This window comes from Nannospalax galili, unplaced genomic scaffold, assembly GCF_000622305.1.
Source record: "Nannospalax galili isolate Female #2095 unplaced genomic scaffold, S.galili_v1.0 scaffold1095, whole genome shotgun sequence".
NCBI classification, from domain to species: domain Eukaryota; kingdom Metazoa; phylum Chordata; class Mammalia; order Rodentia; family Spalacidae; genus Nannospalax; species Nannospalax galili.
The window spans coordinates 544,540-561,899 of NW_008336027.1; the positions used below are offsets into that span (position 1 = coordinate 544,540).

At 40.4% G+C, this 17,360-nt stretch overlaps 1 protein-coding gene across 4 annotated transcripts in view; it reads right to left on the reverse strand.

Annotated features, from left to right (window-relative positions):
* The window catches only part of Fam110b (family with sequence similarity 110 member B), a 160,868-nt gene that overhangs the window by 51,486 nt on the left and 92,022 nt on the right, over nucleotides 1–17,360 (reverse strand). Inside the window, exon 3 of one of the 4 annotated variants that reach the window (XM_029562381.1) lies at nucleotides 10,761–10,811. The exons of the other annotated variants lie outside the window; for them this stretch is intronic. The gene's annotated coding sequence lies outside the window, so the exon portion shown is untranslated. The remainder of the gene's footprint in view (nucleotides 1–10,760; nucleotides 10,812–17,360) is intronic. 4 annotated transcript variants of the gene reach the window in all.

The window sequence follows — 17,360 nt, forward strand, 5'->3', positions numbered from 1 at the left end:
ATAGTCTACAATAGAGTATCATGATTTTATTTGCATTGAAATAAAAACAACCATATTCCCAAGCTTTATGTAAACATTTGGAGTTGAAACGGGCATCTGAATGTAGAAAAAAATATGAAAAATAGTTTATTTTTTTAAATGCAATAAAAATAGGTAAGAAATAATAGTAGGTATCAGATACTTTTTAATCTATTTTCTCATTTGACTATATAATCCTGAGGAAACTGAGGCATATTAGAAATACCTAGCTTGCCTAAAAGGTTATTAGGTGGTACGGCTGAGATAAAATGCAGGTACAGAACTTGTTCTTCAATCTTAGGTAAGATGGAACTCAAAGAAATTTAGAAACATGGCAAAAATCATATAAATTGTCACATTCCCTATTCTAATTTACTTTCTGTTGCCATGATAAACAGGATGAGCAAGACTAATTTTGGGAGGACAGGTGTATATGGTGTACAGGTTACAGGCTATCACTGAAGGAATCAAGGCAGGAACCTGTAGGCACAAAGTGGAGCAGAGACCACAGAGGAGCACTGCTCCCTGGCTGGCTTGCTTCCCTCGATGATGGAGTGTAACCTGTAAGTCAAATAAATTCTTTAAACCCCAAGTTGTTTTTGGTCATGGTGCTATCAAAACAACAGAAAATAAACTAGAACAGAAACTGGTAACAGAGTGGGGTACTGCTGAAGTTGGTAAGGGCAGTGCTGTGCTGTACCTGACTTGGACTATTTTGTGGGAAGAAGGTAGAGAATTTTGGAGCTGTGGGCTGGAAAAGTCATTGAGTGCTTAGAGCTTAATGAGCTGTTATGGGAACTTGGAAGAAGATGTGAGAGAAATGCAGATGGCAGAGGCCTGCCCTGTGACATATCAGAGGGACTTTGAGAGTCCCTTTAAGTCTCTATCAGGGCCATTCATGTGATAGTTTGGTCTAAGAATCTGTGTTTTCTGGTCAGTTGGGGTTAAATAATCTCTGTAATTAACAAGAGACCAACACTATTGAAGCAAAACCTTTGTTTTACTGGGGCAATCTATGCTGGTCAGCTGGGGCTGAAATATCAGTTGAGATTAATTAGCAGTCAGCATTACTGAGGTGAAATTTTCTGGGAAATTATTTCCTCAGGATCAGCACACAGAGGTCATGGTCCAGGGGGGGCCAAAGCTGTATTTCAAGCTGCTAGTTGAATTTGGCAACGTGTAAGTTCCCACAGGGTACTGGTTTTGAAGGCATGAAGGTGTGGGTCATGGAGAGCTGCTAAGGCTTGGTACTGTGAGAGGCCAGTAGAGACTACTGGTGAAGATTCAGTCTCAGATACAGTAAAGACCCCAGGATTGAAGATGTCATAAAGAGAAACTGAAGTTGGGACCATGTGAGGACAAAAGAGGCCATTGGTAAGGATACCTTAGTTGGAGTGGAGACATCAGGATACTGGAGAAACCAGGGTGTGGAATATCCACCACCAACAGCAGCAAGCTGGATTCCAGTGGGGGGCTATGGGAGGGTGCCAATGAGGAAAGGGACATAAAGGTGATTAAGACTGATTAAGATGTTCTGTATGAAATACAAAAATTCAATAAAAAATTTATGAAAAATTGTAAAGTTTATACACACACACACACACAAAGTGAACACTCAGAAAAAAAAGCCTCCTCTTGGTCTTTGAGTCATTTACTTAGCAAGTATATATTGTGGAAACCCAGTTCAGGACTGGAGAAGTCAGTCAAAGAAAAGATAGTTTCAGCTTCTATCGACTGTGGTCTCACTGCAAGTGGACAATTAGAGTACAATGAACAAAGTGGAGAGAGAGAGAGAGAGAGAGAGAGAGAGAGAGAGAGAGAGAGAGAGAGAGAATGAGAACAAACAGAGATTCAAAGACAGATACAAAAGGAATGGTACAGTAGGAAGACAAGATGCTGTCTAAAGTAGGGAAGCCAGTGATGGATTTTAAAGGACCAGAGCATCACTTGAATCCCTGTTCACCTTCACAAGCACTGTATGGAATGACAGGTTTACAAACAGGAAGTGATAGAGATGTAAAACTATTATAATCCAGTTTTGAACCTTCATAGCTCCTGGAAAGAGGTAAAAGTTTATTATCTAGGGAATTTTTAAAAATCAGTATTGATTGGTTTTGGAGCAGCCTAGGGTGTTTGCTATGGAAATGCATGCTACAGAAATGCATGCTACCCTCTATACATCACATGCATTGAACAAACTGCATAAGTATCTCCGTGCTTCCTAAGTTCAACTAATTGTGAGAACTGCCTTCTGGTTCCAGCACAGATCTGCAGCTTCAAGGAAACAGGCACTAACAGGTACAAACAATGCCGAAGAACAAGATGTGCTCTGCTATTTACAATCATGGTTGCCTGATGGCTGACAATGCCAATCCACCACAACTAAGTGGCAGTGTAGTAGAGTGCCATCAAGACATTAATCTTAACAATGTGTATATTAAATAAAACAAGTGTCTGCCAATTAATGTGGTAAATGAGAACACTGAATACTCCCAGAAGGGACAGATGATCCGAACTGAATTATGTATTAAGCAAGAACCCAACAGACTGAATAAATAAACTTGTTCTCCTCAGGTTCAAAGATATGTTTAAGTGTCACAGTTAATTCAGTATTTAAAAATTTAAATCTGTATTAGTATAATTTTTTAAAAACTACATTTAAATGTTTAAGGGCATCACAATTTATTACTGTTTAACACTGAATATTTCTGTATATCTCCTGAGCTATCACTCCCAGTTTTCAGTTAAGAAATGAGCTGAACTAGAAATAGAGCATGCAAACATCTACTCTCCATGGGGGAAGGGAAGTTCAGCCTCCTGTTCCACATGGACACAGGTGTGGTAAACACAGCATATCTCCATGAGGATGTTGGGATTTAAAGAAAAAATGATACACAAAGAGTACAGTGTGACTCAATGAAATTTTAGTCCTTCAGATACTCTCGCCCCAAGCCTGCCACTGTGACTTGGGAAATATATTAGAGTGATGTTCCCTAGATACTGATTTTAGACCGAGTTTTGTTTCTTTAAAACTAGTATAGAGTTAACATTCCAGGAACTAGACAGAAGGGTTTAGAAACTAGTAAGCTGTCTCCACAGCAACAGGCTGCTTTGAGGTAGAAAGATCAGTTCCCACATTTCTTGTATCCCAGAGACCACACAGGGGGAGAAGAGATGCCCACATGTGGATTTCCAGGGTCAGTACCAATGATGATTTTGGGTAGGTTTTCATTTTTATAAGAATATTGAATAGAGGAATTTGGCATTAAAGCTGTAAAATTATCTAAGCTTAAATTTTCCCTGTTCTTCGATGTGCCAAAGACTATTAGGAAATCAGGAGTGTTCCCTTCAGGGCATGCTGGTGCTAAAGTGACACCCAGATTTCACTTGGCTATGAATTACAGTCGACTTCATTACAAATTTGTAATGCTGAATCTTGGCAGAGAAGGAGCTGGACCTTTGCAATACCCTGTGTGCTGCAGGAGTGATCACATCCTGCAGGAGCTCCCTGCACACTAAAGATGAGTGAGTGGAGACCAGTGCCAGTGATAACAGGCATATACATCACTCCACTTAGGTGAGGGAGATGATACCCACTCCTCCCCTGAAGTCTGGAAACAAAGGCAGAGGATCCTATGGATCTTGAAATAGGATGGAGAGAATATTTATTGGGCATATTTCTTTAAGGGAAAGGTGTTGATTCTGCTGTGCTTCAAACACAGCTCCTACTAGAAAAATAGGCATGAACTATCCTTGGCTTACGAGTCATCTTTTAGAGAATTGACATATGGCCTAACTGTGATGAAATAAATAAAGAGCATGATCAGAAAGCCATAAATTAAAGAAGGGAAGTTATGCCTCCAAAGCCCTACTACCTGGGCAAAAGGGGCATCTCAGGGGCCGACATGGGCTTCAGTTTCCTCATCTATCTTGAGATGACACAGTGAGGATTAAGTGAGAACATCTGGGGGATGCTTAAGAAGCGGGCAAAGTGCACAGACAACAACTAACCAACACTGGCTGTTGTAACTACTGCTGGGGTTTGCTAGTATTATTAAAGTAATGATCAGACAGTATCCCCTACTAGGCTTTGTGGGAAAACTCTAGTCTATCTTCATAAACAATGAGAGGGAATCATTGACGTGCTCAAAATAATTTTCTTAAGAGTGTAGACACTTTAGGCTTTACTTAGAATAAAGGCAGCTAACTAAAGATCTGCTGCTGCGGTGTGAGAAGGGAAACTACACTAGACAGAGTGCACTTTTCTAAGCAATGTCATAATGACAAAAATTATGTCTCTATCTCTGTCTTTCTCTGGGGATTGGGATCAAACCAAAGCCCTTACAGCATACTAGGCAAGCACTAGCACTGATATACCTCTGGTCCCAGAAATAGTTTCTTCTATGAATTACCTTGTAATCTAAAGTATGCAAGTATTATGTGAACTTTCACAATGAACGACTCAGAATCTCTATTTGGTTTCTTAAATATTTGAAATATTTGGTTTCTTCTATGAGTTACCTTGTAATCTAAAGTATGTAAGTATTATGTGAACTTTCACAATGCATAACTCAGAATCTCTATTTGGTTTCTTCTGCCTCATATCATTATGAAGTCATATGAGTGTCTTCTTCAAATTGTCATGATTTTGAACTTATTTTTGGTCATAATCTATTGACCACAGCCAATTGAATACTTAAGTAAAATTATGGCTTCTATTAGGAAAATGTGACATGAGAAAGAAAAACACTTTAGATGTTTAGTAGAAGGCAATGCCTTTGAGCTCAGATTCTACTGAAATCTTTTTGTGGGGAGCAAATCAACAAGACCTGAGCCTTCACAAGTAAATTCAGCTGTAAGACTAAACTGGTGTGAACTGAAGATACTAATGATAACAGTGGAAGAAAGCAGCCATAGCACTTACCGACTACCTACCTAGAGACTCTCCTGTAAATGACAAGGTTGAGAAAGAGCCCCGATTTCCTCAGTGCTGTAGAAGTTACAGCCTATCCACAGATGACCTTCAAGTGACTAAATGCTTTATGATCCTTTTGGACTATCATCCACAGACTCATTTGGATGATGCAAAGAGGTGCCTGTGGTGGGCAGTAATAAGACCCCACAGCAGAAGTGAAATAAAAGCACTCAGCTATGACGGTTTCCATTACAGATTCTCCCATCCTTTGTTGGACCATTTGATTGCCATCCTAAAACTTCCCAGCTATACTGCAGTTTTACCACTGCTAAAGAAGTATTCATGGCCCTAGTCTTTCCTCCTGTTAAAGGATGTATTTGTGTACATGAAAATATAAAAACTATTGTAACAGCAAAAATGTCACCGATTTATAAGGGATCATGTTTATAAGGCAGTGAGCTGATATACAAGTATTCAACTTGCAAGCCCTCTGATCCAAAGGCCAGAATCAGACAGAAGCCATCATCCTTGATGGTTTTTGGACAAAATATCACTTTGCCTTTACCCTGATCCTCTCCCTCTACAGCATGCTGCTGACCAAGAATGAAGGCACTGTTCTGAGGTGACGTTCAGTTTCCCTGCACGTTCCACACAAATTGTAGTGCACACCATAACCAAGAACCCTAAACTGTTTTAAAGTTTGAGAAATGAGAGAACTATAACTTGGTTTATTAAATTATACATTCATATTCATGACATCCTATAGTCAGAAACAAACATGATCCTCACACTCAAGTCTTTAAGAAAGAGGAATTCAGAATTTCACTATGAAAGATGGAGAATCCCATCTAGAAACATTATTTTATTGCAGGAGTTATAAACTAGATATATGACTTTATACATCAAATCGCTCAAATAATGTCGACACTAAGGAGTTCATCAAATCACTCAAATAATGTCGACAGCTAAGGAGTGATGGGGAAGAGAGACGATTTGTTGTCTTACACAGAGTCACTAAATATACACACACATGCCGTGAGATTTAATGGAGAAACTAAACTGTGATCATTCTCTAAAATTAATTGTGAAATTCTGCTTTCCCTCATAAGCCAACCAAGTGTTTTTAGGTACTGGGGACTGATTATAAGAAATTAGGGAATATTATTTCTGGCAGTCTCCTGTTCTTAGCCAAAAGCTGCAGTTTCAGAAAGCTGCAAGTTACTTTTACAAGCCAAATCATATTCTGCCATTAGTAACAGACTCCTGTTTACATTAATTTTATTGATTTTTTAAGTGAGCACTGGCTCCTAACAAGCTTATAATGTAATACTTGGTGTTCAGTGATCTTCAAAGTACCTTTTAACTGTAGAAAATTTCTTAAAATGTAGATGATATGAAACATCCACATATAAAATAGATGTAGAAAGGTTTGGGCTGAAGGAGCCCTGAATCTGACTGGCAGCTTTGGTATCTCTAATATTTCAGGCAACAGGACCTAAAAGTCACTGGTGGCATTTAATTCATACATTCTACTGATGAGCAGGCGATGCTCTTGTCCTAGATGTCTGGTTTTGGAACTCTGGTTTACGGGAAGATGGATGGACTTATAGGTTAGCTTTTCCGTTATGAGCCATGTAGCGTGAGAGGACACCTTTCCCTGAGGCTTCTGCTGCCTTATCTACATAGCTGAGATGACGGTTCTCCCCACCTCACCACTCAAGGCTGTTGAAGTGAAAGTGCTCTGTAAAATGTACAAGCCTATGAAAAAAGCACATCGCTCCAACAGCTGCTGTACAGGCAGTTTCAACCCAGAGATCTGGGAGCAAAGCCAAGTAATCTGAGCCCCAGAAATCTAGGTAACCTTTCTATGGAGGACTGGTCTCTCTGGGCACAATATATAATAAACATACCCAAAGTGGAACTCTTGATTTGAATATTAGCTTTTTGCTTCTGTGACAAAATAGCAGAGACATAGAATTTAAAGAAGGAAAGGTATATTTGGGATAATTTTCAGTTTATGGACCATTACCACAATATTCTGGGTCTGTCATGGCATAATATATCATAGTGGAATGTGTGGCAGGGAAGCTGTTCATTTTATGCTTACTAGGAAACAAAGAGGAAGAAGAGGTCCTATGTATAGGGCACGTCCACAATGGCTTAGTTCCTTGACACTGGGTTCCATCTCCCAAATGTTCCATCAGCACTACCAGGTAGCATCAAGGGCTGGGGAGCAAACCTTCAACACACGGTCCCTTGGGAGACATTTAACAACCAAACTATAGCAGTAGGTATATGTAGCAAGTTGTTTTGTCCAGAAAAATCCTTCATGTAATCTAATCCAACTAAACAACATAGGTTCTAAATCAAGAAAATGTTTACTTCTAGAATTTGTGAACTCCCTGATATCTGACATCTTTACTCTTTTGCTCCTTTGTAAGGTGACTAAGCGGGACAGATTGACAAACAGATAAGGTGAGCTCCAGTTGTGAATTTTGCCACTGTCAGAATTAAGCAAGAGGATGCACATGATCAGCTGTCTGCCATGACCAGCACCTGGGAAGTGCTAGTGAAGGTGAATCAAAATTCTCACTGCACAATCACCTGTTAGTGTGGTGTCCTACAGGTCAGTGCCACATGATCAGCTGTCTGCCATGACCAGCACCTGGGAAGTGCTAGTGAAGGTGAATCAAAATTCTCACTGCACAATCACCTGTTAGTGTGGTGTCCTACAGGTCAGTGCCACATGATCAGCTGTCTGCCATGACCAGCACCTGGGAAGTGCTAGTGAAGGTGAATCAAAATTCTCACTGCACAATCACCTGTTAGTGTGGTGTCCTACAGGTCAGTGCCACATGGAACACTATTAACACTCCATCCTCTGTATGTGGAGACACACCAGTACTCACAAGTGCTCTTAAGGAACCCCGTCCTAAAAAAGCAAAGGTGGCAATCATGAAGTATCTCACACACTCCGGCCATGTTATAGAAGTTTAAAACAAGTGTGGCACTCTCGATGGGATTTCTCAAGAAGTGCACAGCAGTCCTACCGATTTATGAGGCCAAGTGCCAATAAAGAGGTGCTTATTAGTCTAAAACAGACAAACACTCCAGTCAGCACTTCAAAGTCAGGTTTCGGTAGTCTTAAAAATAAGATTGCCAATTAGATGCAAATGTCTAATAATCACAAAATTCTCTGAAACACAGTTGTATTTAAATTAAACACTGCAAACATGCATGAAGTTAAGTATCATTATGAAAGTAAATGAGAAATCCTAAAATGCTGCAGATTTGGCATAAAATGTCTTCAAGTGATCTCTCAAATTCTTGTTTCTTAATGGGAGATTTAAATTGACATGCTCAAATAATTTTTCTCTATATACTTACCACCTCTTAATCAAATGCTTAGTAACTAAAGGCTGCTAAAAATAAGAGTTTCTCTCAAAGGCTCTAAATGAGGCAGTACACTTTGATCTGACACTCCCGTGCACTTCCATAAAAGGGCTGATGATCCCATGATGAAAATGACCACTGCATACAAATGAGGAACACTGCAGAACGGGCGATGCTGCATGCCAGTTGCCAGTGGCCAGTGCCCAAGGACTGCAGCCCAGATAAACTGTTGATGAAAATCAAACAGCAGCAGACTGCATAAGAGACAGGGCCACTGGAAGGGCAGACAAGAACACAGCCTTCAAATGCTTTATAGAAAAATGTGCCACAGATGTTCCTTGGAGAATTTCTCATTCTATAAGCTCGAGTGTGAAGTCTTTTGGTCCTGAGTAAAAAACATGCATCTTTCTCATTCTCACACATCATGATGGTCAAAGCATACATAGGTATGCTGCTTTCCAAGCATCTTACTGATTATGTGGAGGGCTATGACCCCTCATCCCAAATAAAAAATTATTTGTTTTTCTTAAAAAAATATAGCATTAGGACCAGGCATGGTAGCACACACGTCTAATCTCAAAACTCAGGAGGCAAGAGATAGGTGGCTGTGAGTTCCAGGCTAGCTGGGTCTACAGAGTGAGTTCTAGACTATCCAGGGCTACATAGAGAGACCCTGTTTATAAAACAAAACAATATAATGACAACAAACCTCAAAAAAACAAAATGGTGTTAATTGTTGAATAAGAATAACAAAATAATTTTTAAAAGTCCTACTTTTTCCGCCCTGCTTCAATCGCTGCCACTGGGCTTTTTTTTTTACGATATGTATTTTTATTAATTTTTGTGTATCTGATATAATACATCTTCATCATATTTATACCCTCTCCCCTATCTGCACTCCCTTATTATACCCTCCCCCACTGGATTCATGCATTCTGTCATATATGTTAAGGCCTATTGAGTCAAGTTGTGTCCTCAGATGTCCCATGGTGTGAGCTCACCCACTACCGAGTCTGAGCAGCCTATCTAGTGTCACTTCCTTAAAGAAAAGCAACTTTCCCTCACTCAGCAGTGAGTGATCAGCTGCCAAAAGTTCCTCTGCTAAGGCTGGGGCTTCTTACCCATCCTCCCAATTCTACGCTGGGTTTTTGTCTGGTTTGAATTTGCAGGGGTTTTGTGCATATTGTCACCATTGCTGAGAAGTCCATATGAACAAATTCCTAGCCACCTGGAAAACTCTGTTTCCTTGTGGTCATCCCTGGCTCTTATGCTCTTTCCACCCCACTTTCCACAATGATCCCTGAGCCCTGAGTGGCAGAGGTTTAACATAGGAGCCCTATCCAGGGACATGCACTCTGCAGTCTCTTAGTCTACATTTTGGCCAGTTGTGGCTTTGTGTTAATCACCCTCTGTTGCATGTACTGTAAACAAAGTCAAATACACACAGCTGAAGAGGTCATAGATTATAGAGGAAAAACCTATGTCCCATGACAAACATAATATGTATCCTTATATTTACAGACAAATATACCTCTTACCACTATCAAAGAAGGTTCTTTTTGCAATAGATGGAGACAATTACAGAATTCTACAACTGGTCAAACAGAAAGAGGGAGAGAGACACCCAGCCCTAAGTGATACATCTGCAATGGAACCAGTACACCTAAAGCTAAAGTAACAGCGGAACAGGCAGTAGAGAGAATCTCTCTCTCAGCTCTCACCTGCTTTGGAGATGGTTCCCCGCCCCCAATCACAATTAGAAGGCAATCCTAGAACTTGGGGCCAATCACAGACAACTCTATGTGGAGACCTCTGCATCCTTAGCAAACAGCTATTTGGAACTAAACCACAACTGCAGGTGAGCTGAATTCTGAAACAAAACTAAAATTTGAATGCAGCTGAAATTCAAAGACCCTCCCCCTTCCAGTGATGAGTCTGAAACCCAGAGCCTTGAATATATTAGACAAGTGGTCCTCCAACCTTTCAAATACCCTTTTAATATATAATTGTATGCTGAGTACTCCTTCACTTGACTGAAGTTTAAGTTCAAGTTCTACAATTTCTTAAAATTAAGTTTGTATGTTCTTACAGTACAAAACACAATGTTATAAGATGCATATCAATAGCAAGATGGTGACACAGACAAATGAGTACACCATCATCTCACAGCCACCCCCACCCCCGCACCCCGCCATGGCAAGAGCAGCTAAAATATTAATGTGTCAAATTCTTGGATGATACATTATACTAAATTATAGTCCTACTGTCTATACCATGATGTCCAATGGACAACCATCCTAAAACAACATAAACTTTTCCCTTTGTTTTTGATTTTCTCTTTGAATTTTTTAAATTTTATTTTATGTATGAGTGTTTTGCCCCCATTAAAGGAGAGGTCAGCATGGGGAGGGTATTCCAACATGGAGCCTCTTACCTGTGTCTTCCTGAACTTCTCAGAACACATGAAGACTCTTTCAGTCTATACCTGGAAATGGCAGTAGACACTTCAGAGATTGAAAAAAAATGGGAAGGTCTGTAAGTGCTAGTTTTCTCTTGGACTACTGTTCCACCATACCTGTCCTCCTCTCTCTAAAAGGTATGCCCTTACAAGTCTCTTCCTTATCAAATCTTTTCAGTTTCTATGGAGTCATTCTAATATCAAACTAGACAACACATTTCTTTGTAATCTTCCAAATCTATCTTCTCCATTGCCCCCAAAGTTCCCACAGCCAACTTTTCAATTGCATCTATTATTCTTTCACTGTAAAGAAACCTACTGGTGTTCAAGGTTAGGAGAAGTTTGACATAAGAACCTTGGGTAGACTTGTTTAATCACATGGTTGCCCTCTAGTTTAGAGATTTAACCTCTTTGATTCCTGCTACAGTGTGAATATTTGATATTCCCCAAAGGCCTAATTCCCAGGGTAGTGTTACTGGGGCAGTGATAGAACCTTTAGTGGAAGTTAGGTCATTGTGAATATATCCTCGTACAGAACTAAAGGGAGCCAATCTCTTCTCCTTTCACTTTGTGTCTCAGCCATAAAGGGAGCATATTGCTATGCCATATGCTCTGCTTTACTGTTATCTGGCACTCTAACTTAAGAGTAATGGCTCTGCCAATCATGAGTGGGAACCTCTAAAACTGTGAGCCAAAAATAAATCTTTTCTCTATAAATTAATTACTTCAGGTATCTTGTTACAGTGCTGGAAAGCTGACAGAGTCTCATCTTCATTTACATATGAAAGTTCTAATAATTTTCTATAGGACATGGGTAGGCTGCAGATGGAGCATTCATCATCTCCAGCTCAGTGTTCATTTCCACTTTGTGGGCTCAACTGCAGCCTGGCCTTCCTCTCTGCCAATCCTTGTAAACAACTGAGTGACTTCCATGACCCCAATACTAATCATGATCCATCTCTATGGCAATAACTCTGCATAATTAACAATTGTGTACATAAGGCAACAAAATTTATCTTTTACTTGATTTAAAAAGCATTTTAAATGTTAACAATTATAATAGTTCTTGAACTTCATAATAAATGTATGTTAGATCCTCAAATGTATGTTAGACCCCCCCCCATCTATCTTCTCTTAAAACCTGTATCATTTTTATGGCTAAGGAGAATAAAACTTATAGTCTAACTGCTTTTCCAAGAGAATATTCCATCCTCTCCCTTTTTACTATAATGCTCTGGCTGGTCTGAGAGCACTGCGGGTCTTATTACAGTGGCCGACTTGCCCTGGCTCCCGAGGAGACCTTGTTCAAGGTCAGCTGAGAGGCTGTGGAGGAGCCCCACCTGACGGCGCCAGGGAACCTGAGCTCTGAGTCATGGTCTTGGCAAAGAGATGGTCTAGGAAGAGGCAAAAGCCAGAGGTGCCTGTGTGAAAGGAAGATGAGTCATGGGCAAGGAACAAGCCGCTCTTTATGGAGGCAATATCGAACTGGGAAAAAAAGGTGTTTGGGGAAAACTAGCAGTAGTTTTGGTTGGGATCATTTAACACAGAGAAGTGTGCAGGGGCTGCTTTTGCTCCCAGCCATGTCTTGCCTCCAGCAGCCACAGTATGAAACAGAAAAAAATCTACCCCAGAGAAGTTTGGAAAAGAAACTTTTCAAGGAGAAACTGACTTTATCAGTTCCTTCAGTTTGATTAAGATAGCAAGAAACTAAAACAAAGGGACCTTTTAAGTTCCTGAAATTGCAACTGCATGAAAACATCACAGAAACGTCTTTAAAAATGATTTAGATATACATGCTTAGGAGGTTTCATGTTTTAGAATAATTAAACTGAAAAGGTTTGACAAAAAGAATATAACAAGATCATTTAATTTCATGTCTTCATTTTCATTTTAGTTTCTACAAACAAGGGGCCACTTCAAATACCCAGTATGTACTCAAAAAATAATGTAATCTTAAATATACCATTGAGAACAGTGAACAAAAGATGTTAGTGACAGTAATATATATGTATTCATAAGGTTGCTTATCTGTAATGTCCCACCGTAGGAACAAACAAAGATATAATGAACTTTAAAGGCAATAATAAGTTGATAGGTAAAAGCATTTGAACAAGGATAAGAGAAAAATGATACTTTTTCCATACAACACTTTAAAAATGTTTGAATATGCAAACCTGCTATAAAAAGAGCTCAAGTAATTTTCACACATTTTCCTGATACTATCAGAATTAGCCAGACGTAGGGCTAAGATCTGGTGCCCACAGACCAGCTGACAATGTATGGATGAGTCATGTGACTGAATCCTTTCTAACATTCCAAATGTTGGCTTTATCTAAGCAACACTGGTAAAGCTCCACAGTCACTTAGGCCCAGGAAAGTTACTGATTGCCATCCTTAGACAGTCAGCAAGGAGAGGACTTCTATTCTCCTTTGTCTGTGCTGGACCAGGAACCTCCCTTTCCTCTGTCTTGACACCATTTCAGCATCTCTATTGGTTTGCTGTTATTCTTATGTGGCATCTGGAATACCAAAGTGCACAAACAAAAGTGACCAGATCTGCAAGGTCAGGGAGTGGGCAAGGTGAGGTTTCACCCAGGTCCTCAGTCCCCCAGTTCTTTCTTGACCTCTAGGGATACAAATCCAAGGGCATCTAGCAGCTACCCGTTGAGTACAAACATGTAGGCAAGCATGAAAGCAAACATGGTAGGATCACAAGGGAGACTGATATGCCATGGTTTGCACCAGCTTTTCCAGGCTTAATGATCAAAGTCTTGTCTCAGGAAACCCCTCATACTGGGATGGCTGAATCCCCCAGAACAATGCAGAGGAGAAAACCCAGGACCATTGGAGGCATTCCAGATTAAATCCACCTGTGCCCAGGTGCGATTCTAGAGCTACCAAAGTTATAGATGGAAGACACTAAGCTCCTTCCAGTCAACAGGAGCCCCAGCTTCCATATGAGAACTTATGTCTGGGATAAGAAGGTAAATAAGATGATGACAAGAGTGACAGATCTCAGGGTATAGCACTGAGGGGTGCCAGTCACTTTTTCTTTAATTCTTCCCTCTCTGCAGATTGCAGAATTCCACCTGGCTCAGCTGAATCTTATTTGGTAGCCTGAGTTAAGATAGTAAGGTTCTTGAAGAAATCATAACATCCACTATGAATATCCTGCAGGTAATAATAATAATAATTATAAAATGCATAGTGGACTATATGAGCATTGGTACATTATATATGCACACTGTAAAGGGGGCTGCAAGAAGGCTATCCATCAAATTGAAGCCATGTTCACCTGCAATGCTCTAAGAGGCTGCAACTGTGTTTTATGGGGGTTGGTATTTCCCATTCTTTTTCTCACAGCAGAGACATGAGTTAACTGGAGAGACAGCTCCTGGTTTTCTAACCTTTCCAACCTCTTCAATTGATATTAGGCTCTCAGTCCTAGCAAGGAAGAAATCATCTGTTTCCCATTTGACCACTGTTCATCCACTTCCCCAGCTCTTCCTTGGGAAAATGAGTTTAGGTATTAGAGGAGACCCAGACAAGATTTCTGGGCTTTCCATCAGCTTGTGGAGACCAGAAGTGTAGGAGTGGCTGACTGTGTAGGAAAGCACCTTGAGGCCAGGTCTACAGGCTTGGCGGGCTTGGAATTCCTGTCTGTCTCAGTCCCTGGGCAGGTGTTCAGACCCTGTCCTCTCCACTCGGATTCCCATGATGGCTATCAGCAAAGAATTCCCCTCCTTCCCACCAACTCCTAGTATCTAACCCACCATCTCAGTCCCCAGTCACAGACAATGTATGGGTGCATGGATGCATTTTAAGACAACTTATTAAAGTTGTCTTCAGATCCAGGAACATAAAGGAGGCTTCTGAATACCCGGGAGGTTGCTGATAAATATGATTCCACTTAACAAATGGTAATGGCCAGCACATATGCAGACAAGACATAAAAAGTCTTGGAAAAGCAAATCTACCATAGCATTTTGGTCATGGTAGGGTTTATTTGTTTGTTTGTTTGTTGGGTACCCAAGAGCAAAATACTTGAAACCCCAGGCTTTGGGTCTTAATATAATAATGACATAGGTTTTCAGAGAGAATCAATACCTTTGGCTCAGAATGGGTCAAAGCATAGCCACACACTTACCTACAAGGCAAAACTACTTTATGGAATGCAGGCAGAAGTCAAGGAAAGACTTTCTTGCTTAAAGTGCTCACTACAGAAGGGAATATCTAAAAAACACAGGAAAAGAAGGTGCTATTGTTTTTTGTTTTGTTTTTTTTTTAATTTGGTAGAAATGGGGAGACTATTAACTGTATTTCCAGCAAAAATGACAATTCCTTTAAAAATTTGTTGATATATTTTTAAAAACTAGAAGGTATTTGTTTTTATATATTTTATTTACAAAGTGCCCATTTACCTCAACCACTACTTTGTTTTGTCCATAGAAGATATTCTTAATCACGATAGCACTTCTATAGAAATAAGAATATAGAGCCAGGTGTGGTGGCACATGCCTTTAATCCTAGCACTTGGGAGGCAGAGTCAGGTAGATCAAGGCCAGTCCAGTCTTCATAGACAGGCCAGCTGGGGCTACAGAGAGATACTGTCTCAAAAAGACCAAAACAAAACAAAACAAAAAGAATATAACATGAAGTTGTGAAAATAACATAAACATGACCTCATGACCTCATTTCTGGAATCCTGAGAGAGCATTAGTATTTCAGAGTGCCTCATCACTGGTTGTGCTCACCATCCAGGTCAAGAGACTCAAATCCACCCAAGGGAGGTATTGGGTAAGCACCAATCAGCAGGCTGGGCAGACATCCTGATTGCCACAGCACTTCCATGCAAACAGCAATTCATTCATTCATTCATTCATTCACTCGACAGGTACAGAGTATTTTCTATGAACTAAGTACTACTTTTGAAAGCTCAGGGTTAAGAAAAAAAAAAATCTATGACTTGGAGGAATTTACATTCTAGATAGGAGCCATGAGAAATAAAGCAAACATATACTATCTCATAAAGTCCTGCTAAGATGGGGTTATTTAGCAAAATCCTGTGGTAATATGCCAGAGGGGGAAGCATGTTCCAGACAGAGGGAACAGTCATGGCCCTGAGGCCAACTGTGTAAGGAGCCCAGGAGGCCAAAGGGAAAGAGGATGTGCAGCAGTGAATGAGTGACCAAAGGAAAGCACACAACAGACAGGAAGCTGATGAAAGGAAGAAACTTGGAGAATATCCACTCAGATGGCAAGCAGCAAAGGAGCCTGGGAAGAAGCAACCAGACATGAGGCCTAAGGAGAGGAGCTTCCCCAGGTCAGCAGGCCAGAGTGCTGCTGTCTGCCTAGACCAGGGGCTCTGAGGGGCAGTCCTGCAGACTCAGCCAGCGAGTGGAGTAACAGTGGGGAAGCAGAGGCTGCTGACTGGCAGGTTTGAAAAGGTACACATGAGAGCTGGTTAGGAAAAGCAGGGAGGGCAGCAGCAGGCTCCCTGACTGCAGACCCCAGAGAAAGAGAAATGCAGCACCCATTTTCATGTAGAGATTTTACTCAGTAAGATCCAGTCAAAATGCATGACCCTTAAAGTAACCCTCCCTTGCAAATTCAGTAATATTTAAAAGATAACTAAAGTCAAAGTACAAGAAATTTTTGGAACTTTCAGAATTATTTTCTAAAAGTGTCAGTAAAGCAGATGCCTTAGTCATTGTGAAGTGAAATATAAGTGTTAGAGACCAAGCCCAGGTTGTACAAGTTTGTTTCCACTGGGCATCGAGAAAACAAATGACGGATATTTAAGTCTACCAGCACTCAAGAGCAAAAGGAGTGTTTCCTGGAAATGTAAACCAATCGAAAGGTAATCACTAAATTACTCAGAGCACAACAGTCACCAAAGTGTTTTGTGACTCTTCTAAGGTGTATTTCTAAATTATTGAATAACTTTTACAAAATTTCAAGTCCCATGCAATATAAATCTATTAAAAATGAAAAATATTTCCAGGGCACAATCTAGTATGCATTCTGAGGAGACTTAATTGGGGAAAGAAAATAAATGATGATTTACATTTTTATGAATGTAAAATAGATATGATGACACATCAGAATATACAACAGGTCTGTGGCCACACAGCTCCTGCTTGGCATAAGCAGCACTGGGCATGGTGTTGTGATGAGAGGAACAAGTATGCTCTGGCACAGGCCCCATCTCTCCTCAAGCCATCCAATGCTCTCCCCCATCTCCTCCTTAATGAACTGTCCCTCTCCCTCACAGTGGCATCACCAAGCCAGGTGCAAATGTCTGCTCCCTGCACCCCTTAGTAGTCCTTTACCTCCTTTCTTCCTCAGTAGGTGCTTCTCCCAGGAAAGGAATAGGCCTTGCATCTTTCTCTCAAAAAAAAGTGAAACAGTATATTTTAGAATGAAATGGAGATCTTTTTTGAGGGTTAAAAACTCATTCAATTTTATGTCTTACAGGGCTTATACTGAGTTCAATATTGTATAACTGCACTGATTCAACAGCGAACCTAGAAATATTATAGCCACTTTTGAAGGAGCTGTGTCTTTGCTCTGGAA